Raw genomic sequence first — 9,395 nt, 5'->3', positions numbered from 1 at the left:
CAGATCAACATAGTAAAAATGGCAATCTTGCCAAAAGCAATCTACAGATTCAATGCAATCCCCATCAAAATCCCAACACAGTTCTTTCTTCACTGACCTTGAAAGAACAATTCTCAACTTTATGTGGAAAAACAAAAGACCCAGGATAGCCAAAACAACCCTGTACAATAGAGGAACTTCTGGAGGCATCACCATCCCTAACTTTGAGCTCTATTACAGAGCTATAGTCCTGAAAACAGCTTGGTATTGGCCCAAAAATAGACAGGTAGACCAATGGAATAGAGTTGAAAACCCTGAAATTAAACCACACACCTACGAACACCTGATTTTTGACAAACAATCCAAATATATACGATGGAACAAAGAAAATATCTTCAACAAATGGTATTGGCATAACTGGATGCAAACATGTAGAAGACTACAGATAGACCCAAGCCTTTCGCCCTGCACAAAACTTAAGTCAAAATGGATCAAAGACCTCAACATAAAGGCAGCCACACTGAACCTACTAGAAGATAAATTGGGAAATACCCTTGAATTAATCAGTACAGGAGACCGATTCCTGAACATAACACCAGTAGCACCGACACTGAGATCAACAATTAATAAATGGGACCTCCTGAAACTGAGAAGCTTCTGTAAGGCAAAGTACATAGTCAGCAAGACAAAACGACAGCCCACAGACTAGGAAAAGATATTCACCAACCCCACATCTGACAGAGGGCTGATCTCCAAAATATACAAAGAACTCAAGAAGCTATTCTCGAAAACACCAAACAATCCAATTAAAAAATGGGGTACAGAACTAAATAGACAATTCTCAATAGAGGAATCTAAAATGGCTGAAAGACACATAAGAAAGTGTTCAACATCCTTATCCATCAGGGAAATGCAAATCAAAACAACTCTGAGATACCATCTTACTCCTGTCAGAATGGCTAAAATCAAAAATACCAATGAGAGTTTATGCTGGAGAGGATGTGGAGAAAGAGGAACACTTCTCCACTGCTGGTGGGAGTGCCAACTTGTACAGCCACTGTGGAAATCAGAATGGCGACTCCTCAAGAAAATGGGAATCAGTCTACCACAAGATCCAGCAGTTCCACTCCTAGGCATATACCCAAAAGAAGCACATTCATATAACAAAGACATCTGTTCAACCATGTTCATAGCAGCATTATTTGTAATAGCTAGAAACTGGAAGCAGCCTAGATGCCCCTCAACTGAAGAATGGATACAGAAAATGTGGTACATTTACACAATGGAGTACTACTCAGCAGAAAAAAACAATGGAATCTTGAAATTTGCAGGAAAATGGATGGAACTCGAAGAAACCATTCTGAGTGAGGTAACCCAATCACAAAAAGACAAACATGATATGTACTCACTCATATGTGGACCTGCTTTATGATACATAGTAGTGACTGCTTTATCAGATGTTTAATTTTGTTGCTCAGAATGGTTTCCTTCCAGATGATGACTGAGAAGCTAATTTAAAAAAAAAAAATGGTGCCAGGTACCACAAGAGTAACAGAACTGTGCTATTTTTCTGGGATTTTGTTTTTTACTTTTTTTTTTAAATGGAGTGTGCTGGATGTCTCTACAATTTTGTTCAAATGACTGCAGAACCTGGAAAAGCTGTTGCTACTATTGGTGCATAACATACTGCCATTATTGGTCTTTAAATATAAATATAAATATATGTACATATATAATTTGAATTTTTGGAAACTTTAGCTGTGCTGTCAACTTTGGAAAAAAGTATCCCAGTTTACCGTGTTGAGTTGGCATTGTACAAAAATTAACAGCCATATTGGTCTAGAAATGTTGAACTTAATTTTTTTCCATTTGTACAGGGTTAACACACTGTATTAAATATGTAAGACCTTTAAAAAAAAGAAAAAAAAGAAGGGATTTTTGAGAGCCCATCCCATGTGAAGGGATGCTCTCTTGACCTGGACACATGGGGAAGGGCCTAGGCCTGGCCCAGGATGATGTGGTAGACTTTGGGGAGCCCCTTTTGAGGGCCTTACCCTGCTTGGGGAGTGGAAGGGGGGATGGCTAGGGGCAGGTGGGATGTTGGGGGGGAGGGGAGGGAGAAGGGATTGACATCTGAAGCAAGCTTGTTCCTAATTTGAACTAATAAAATAAAATAAAATAAAAAGATGCATGGACTAAAAATAAATAAATAAATGCTTTCTTTTATAAGTAGCTTTGATCGTAGTGTCTCTCGTAATTATGACACCACCTAATATCTAGAAGGTTTACACTATTCCAAAAGTAAGCCTATACCCACCCACAGTCATTCCCTGTTCCTTTCTCTTGTTCCCAGCCCCTAGCAACTACTAATCTGACTTCATCTATCGACTTGCCTATTCCAAACATTTCATATAGGAGGAACCATATACTCTGTGGCCATTTGTGAGTGGCTTCTTTTACTTCCTATATTGTACACATGCAGGAAGAGCTCCATAGCAATGTTGCAATTTTGAAAAAAAAAATGGTGTTTTGGTTTGGTTTGGTTTTTTTCAAGACAAGGTTTCTCTTTGTAGCTTTGGCTGTTCTGGAGTTAACCTGAGGCCAGGCTGGCCTCAGACTCACAGAGATCCTCCTGCCTCTGCCTCCCGAGTACTGGGATTAAAGGAATGTACCACCACCTCCCAGCTTGAAAATTGTTTTTGATTCCCTTGTGGTTGCCCCCCACCCCACAGTTCTTTCTCTGACTGCCAGTATACATGCAGTTTTTAATCTTTATCTTTAATCAATCTCACTTTCTGTCATTGTTTCTTCTGTCTGTCATTGTTCGGAAATACATGTAAAACTATTATCAAAAACAAGGGGGGTAAATACTCCTGGTTAAATGAAAGCAACATGACAATAAATACAGCATGATTCTAGATATAATTCTGTAGTAGAGAGAGGGGGAATATACAAAAGATGTTTTAGGCTAATTAATAAACTGGAATGCAGATGGTAGATTGTGGTATTACACAGATGTTAAATTTACTGTACTTGATAAGTGTACTACTACAAGGAAATAGCCTCATTCTTGTGAAATATTGATGCCATCAAGGGTAAAGATTGTGATACATACTGCAATTTACTCTCAATGGTTCAGAAAAATATGATTGTACAGAGTATATGAAATGACTAAGAACATAGAACAAAATTCTTTAAAGGTTTACATTCATTGGTGACTAGAGAGATGTCTAAGTGACAAAGAGCTCTTGCTGCCATTCCAAAGGATCTAAGTTTGCTTCCCCGAACCCATATCAGGCAGCTCACAACCACCTGTAATGCTAGCTCCTGAGCATCTGATGGCTTCTTTCGGTCTCGGCAATCAACTGCACACATGTATAAACACATACACAACTAAAGATAATTATAAGCCTTCAATATGTATTTATTTAGTGTGTGTGTGTGTGTGTGTGTGTGTGTGTGTGTGTGTGTGTGTGTGTGTGTGTGTGTGTGCAGGTGTCTGTGGTGTCCAGAAGTGGATGTCAGATCCCCTGGAGTTACAGTTACAGGCAGTTGTGAGCCACCCAGCATGGGTACTGGGAACTGAACATAGGTCCTCTGTAAGAGCCCGTACATGTTTTTAATGACTGAGCCACCTCTTCAGTCCCATGGAATAAAATCCTAATCATGGGTGAGTTCGGATAAAGATATATGAGTGCACTGCTCAGAAATCTTTGTAGTTAGTGTGAAATTACGTTTGTATATTTTTATTCACATATATGTTTATGTATGTACAAGCATATGCATGCCACAGTATGTGTGCAGAAAGTCAGGGGATAGCTTTTGGGAGTCCATTCTCTCCTTCTACCTGTATGTGGCTTCTAAGGATCAAACTTAGGTCATCAGGCTTGGTGGCAAGTGCCTTTAGCTGAGCCATCTCAGCAGTCCCTAGTGTGAAAGTAATATTCTAAAATTTTCTTTAGTGAGAAAGGTGTCTCCTTTGGCCCATTTCTCTGAAAATTCTGTATGATACCCATTCAAGAGTAATGTAAACCACTTAGGAAAATACTGGGCCCCAAATCTTTCTCTCTCCTCCTAACTGCAGAGTTCCACATACTATTTTTAATTCGTGTCTACACATAACGACTCTGGTGTGCTCCCAACTTAGCATTCCCCATCTTGAAGGCATCTGGTCTCCTCTGACATAGGCACTGTCCCCTCTTGTTGCTTATGTTAGATCCCAGAAGTCAAATGCCTTTGCCATGACCTGGGGAACAAGGAAGACGCAGCATCTCCTGGTTCCTGTCAGAGTTGTGCTGGAACAATGGAAATGTCGCATGCCACCCACTCTCCCATTTTACTCTGCTTCCAGTTCCAACCTCTGATGGAATCTGGCTTCCTCTGGCACCCGAGTTGCAAGAGAAATTGACATTGCTTTTAGCATACTACTTTCTGCAGTTCGGGAAGTTGCATCAAATGGAGAACAAATGTCAGATGAAACGTCCTGTATGTGCTACGCATACCCACTCATTCTCACCTCTGCAGCCCACCCATGCAGACAAGACCGGCGGATCCCTGCTCTTCGACTCCACCCACGCCTTCACATAGCTCTGGTTCCTCACAGACTGAGCTCAGTGTCTCGAGTCCCCCTGTACCCCGCCACGACGAACTATAGCCATTACTTTTGAACCTGTGCCCTGTGAGTAACATTGGCAAGATGCGTTTCTATGCCTAGTGCAGTTCCTAGGATAGGAGCACTATCTTTTTAAATGGACAGATCAACAGTGATCTAACCTAATGTTGCGGGTTTCACTTGCAAGCTAGCTGAATTGCGGTACATAAACACAGCACGCACAGGTGGGCGTTTCTGAGTAAGCCACCCTTAGTTGGCTGTGCCAAGTAGCATTACCCTTCTGGTTTCCCCACCTTTTTCTTCTTGTATCTCTGTAAGAGAGTTCGGAGCACTAGAAGAAGAGGAAAGAGGAGAATCTCTCACCCATGGAGCCTTATAGCTGCAGCTGTTGCCTGCCTCTGTGCCTAGTCTGCCGTTAGCCCAAGGCCACAGTGCACCAATCTATCATGGATCTGGTGACCACTCACCTGCCATGCAGCCCCTGCTCATCATCCTTCCAAGAAGCTCCACTTCACTTAACTAAATCCCATTTGTGGCCATGCCAATCCGTCCTGTATGTCTCTTGGTTTCCTCTTCTGGTGAGCGGGCATGGTGAAATGTGCTTAGACGAGCCCTACTATTCCTTTCAGATCTAACTTCCAGCACCTTCTTGAATATGACCATCTCTCAAAAAGCTAAATGAGTTTGCGTAATCTAGGTTTCTGGGTCGTGTCTTTTTCCTCTGTGATATGTGCTTCTCACAACCTAAGCCGTATGAGAAAAGCTGCTCATTGCTCATAGCCCTGCTCATCCTAACATTTCTGTTCTTCCCTGCCTCCTCATGCATATATGACCCGTTGGTCATCTGCCTCTTCGTATACAGAATTTAGTGCTGGAATGAGAAAGAAGACAGAAGGTCACAGGCAGTATGCCTCATTACAGGGTAGAAAATCCACTCTGGTTGGTCGCCAGGCCGGTTCCCTCCACCCCTTGGATCACAGGGTTATCTCTCTGACTTGCACACATCCAGATATGACCTGAGTCATGCATGGGATAGGGCTTCCTATGATGAGTGGGAGGGCAACAATGTATCTCCAAAGGATAGCCCACTAATCACTGAAAACCATCTTCCCTTCCATGCCTGGGAAACTCACGGGCCACCAGCATCCACAAGTATTGACCGAATGGCAGACAGTTCACCAGAATCACTCACCAAAAGACTGTACTACTCTGCTGCTACACACCAGGCAAGCAGATCTTGGGTTTTGTTCTCCCTAGACACTGAGTGCTAGTTTGAGGAATGAATTCATTTGAAAATCCACATTTTTTATGACTAGAGCCTAAGCATCAGAGAGTGAACAAAATTCTGCTAAGAACTTTACCATAACCATAGAAGGCCATTTTTTTTAAGTTCCTTAAGTTCAAAAAGTGGAGGTTCCTTTCCTCCTACTCAGCCTCCAAGTGCAAGGACACCATCCTGAAGAGAAGGATATTGTTCTTCAGAATAAGGCCGAGGCCCTATGTTTGGGTTTGCACTTGAACCTTAGCAGTTGCCACAGCCTATACATGTTCTCCTCTTCTCAGTGGTCTTCCTGCTAGAGAAGGGAACTCACTGATGGTACCAGGTCTAGATCCCTAACTCCTCTAACAACCAAAGGAGGCTACTATACCAGAAGTCAATTCTAGTCACACTCCTAGAGACCCAAGTGAACAAAGCAGATCCGCCAATGTGTCTTAAAAAGCAGCCCCTAGGTGGAGAGCACAGCCAGGAAGATTAAATCCCTCACTCTGAAGGCCCGAAATCAGTGGGTTTTTTTGGTCTCTTGTACATTCATCCAGTTATTTATCAGACACCATATACTAAGCTAGAAAAAATTCCTAGAGCATAAAAAACAAAAAAGTGGGGTGTGAAATGCGACCTGGAGGGATTTGCTGGTAGAATCCCCAAAGAACCAGGCATCCAGGCATGCATGTGAGGGTTAGGTCAACTAGACTAAGTTCTGGGCATGCCCATGAGAGACTTCATTGACTATTGATTCCCTGGGCTGATGGATAAGGACGCATAAAAATGAGAAAGCTAGCTGAGCACCAGCATCCTTCTTCCCCTGCTTCCTGACTGGGGTGCTATGTGAACCACTGCCTCTCTCCTGCACCTGTGTCTTTTCTGTCATGATGGACCATAACCTGGAACTGTGAGCCAAAAGAAAGCCTTTCTTCCTTAAGTTGCTTGTGGTGGGATACTTTGTCACAGCAACAAAGAAGTAACTAATATAGCAGCCAAGGCAGAAGTGTACTAAAAATAGACAGGAGCCATGTGTCCTTGCACACACCTCCAGTCCCAAGACTTGGAAGGTAGAAGTAGGATTGCTATGGGTTTGAGGCTAGCCAGGATATGTAGCAAAACTCTGTCTCAGTAAATAAACCAACATTGGGGGGGGGGGGACATATCAGGCTTGGTTGGTGCATGCTTATAATCCCATCACTCAACAGGCAAGTTCAGGAGTGCAAGGTCATCCTTGGCTACATAGAAAGTTCTAGACAAGCCTAAGTTGTCTGAGACTCTGTCTTAGAAAACAAAACCAGGAAGGAAGGAAGGAAGGAAGGAAGGAAGGAAGGAAGGAAGGAAGGAAGGGAAAAGGAAAGGAAAAGGAAAGGAAAAGGAAAGGAAAGGAAAGGAAAGGAAAGGAAAGGAAAGGAAAGGAAAGGAAAGGAAAATGGCTGTTCCCTTTTGGGTCAAAGGTCATCATGAACAAAATACTAAGAACTGAATGGTGAAAGCACTTGAGCATCTCTGGGTACCAGAAAAGTCTGTACAGGGAAGCAGCATCTCACTGAGTTTTACATACTCGGAGGCAGGGTGTAGGAAAGGACATTGAAAGAGACAGTGAGTGTATCTAGAATCCTACATTTGAAATTTTTAAAAATTCATCTGTAGGTGATCTAGAAATTTAAAACCACCACCAAATCAGTTTGGCCCCAGACTTATCTCATACCCCATCTGGCTGAGAGGCTCTATGTGGGGAAGACATTCCAGAAAGACAAACAGAATATGAGACCAGGATGACATGGCCACAAGGACCTGAGATATCCTATTCTCAACGCTCATCACTGGGGCCTGATAACGGTTAAACTACAGGTGAAACAGGGGTTCCCCCAAACCCCCCAGCCTCAGTTAATAAAAAAAAAATGTTATCTTCATGAAGTGAAGTGTTCATGCTCCTGTAAAGCTGTGTATTCAGATTTGTTCTCTTGAATACCAGAAAGGTACCTATTGGACCACAGGGACAGACAGAGCTGCCTTGGGTTGGAGCTTGTCTCCTTGCTCAAGTCAAAGGGTAAGGTTTTCCTTTATGAGGGTTCCCTTCTGTGTCACCTATGTCAGCCCAGTCACCACGATAATCAAGATACTTGACAAAGTTAACTTGAGGGTTTTTTTTTTTTTTTTTTTTTTTTTTTTTTTTTTTTTTGGTTCATGGTTTCAAGGGCTTTAGTCCATGGACATTCAGCCCTGTGTACCTGGTCAGAACATTCTGGCAACAGGAACATATAGCAGAGCAGAGCTGTTCACAGGAAGCAGAGAAGAAAGGACTACTGGAAGGGGCCAGTGAAAAGACATATAACCCCAAGGATATGCCCTGGGACCTACTTCCTCCACATATGACCCACCTCCCTATAATGTCATATTATGAATCAATCAAGTCATTAATCCATTCAGTAAGCCCATGTCTCTGTGACCCAACTGTCTCTACAAACACTGTTAAAGACATGCTCTGACATGCAACTTATAAATCCCCTAAACATTCCTGTATCCTGTCAAGTTGGTTGTTAAGACTGAAGATCATAATTCCTAAATGTCTTTTGGTTTTGAGCTCCCTGCACTGTCTGCCAGATCTTTAATAGTTAAATTACCCAACAGATATGGGTTCCCTGGAAAAACAGAATTAACGCTACTCAAGTTCACATTTGAATCTGTGTCATAATTTTCAATGTGGTCCCCCACAAAACTTAACACTGAATGGATCAGATACCTTACCATAAATGAAACCAGATACCCAAAAGCTTCTAGACAGACATAGGTAAAGACTTCCTGAATAGGGCCTGGGAACAAAGGCACAAGACAATCAATCAACAAATGGGATCTCGTGGAATTAAAAACCTCTGCACAGCAAAGAAACTACCAACTAGACTCTTGGAATGGGAGAAAACCTTTATCAACTCTACCTCGGACAGAAGCTAGTGTCTACAATATACAAGGAACTCAAAAACTTGAACACCAAGAAAACAAAACAACCTAATTTTAAAAGTGGGCTATAAAGAAGGAATAGAAATGGTCAGTAAACACTTTAATTGTTCAACATGGACCTGGGCATGGAGGCATATGCTTTCCACTTCAGTACTCAGGAGGCAGAGACAGGAAGATCTCTGTGATTTCAAGGACAATGTGGTCTGCAGAATGAGTTCCAGGACAGCCAGGGCTACATTGAGAAACCCCGTCCCAAAAAAAAAAAAAAAAAAAAAAATGATTTCATCTTGCCGAGCAGTGGTGGCGCATGCCTTAATGCCAGCACTCTGGAGTTCCAGGACAGCCTCCAAAGCCACAGAGAAACACTGTCTCGAAAAAAAACAAACAAAGTAACAAAAACAAAAAACAAAAAGATTCCATCTCACCCAATGAGAATGCCCAACATCAAGAACACTAACGACAGCAAATCCCGATTTGGTGTGAGAGAGGGAGACCCTTATTCATTGCTGGTGAAATTATAAAGTAGAACACAGAACATTTTCTTTCAAAGTCAAGCTCAAAACACTCGGCAGAGAATTAACA

This window comes from Cricetulus griseus, assembly GCF_003668045.3.
Source record: "Cricetulus griseus strain 17A/GY chromosome 1 unlocalized genomic scaffold, alternate assembly CriGri-PICRH-1.0 chr1_0, whole genome shotgun sequence".
Lineage (NCBI taxonomy): Eukaryota > Metazoa > Chordata > Mammalia > Rodentia > Cricetidae > Cricetulus > Cricetulus griseus.
This window is presented reverse-complemented; position numbering follows the sequence as displayed.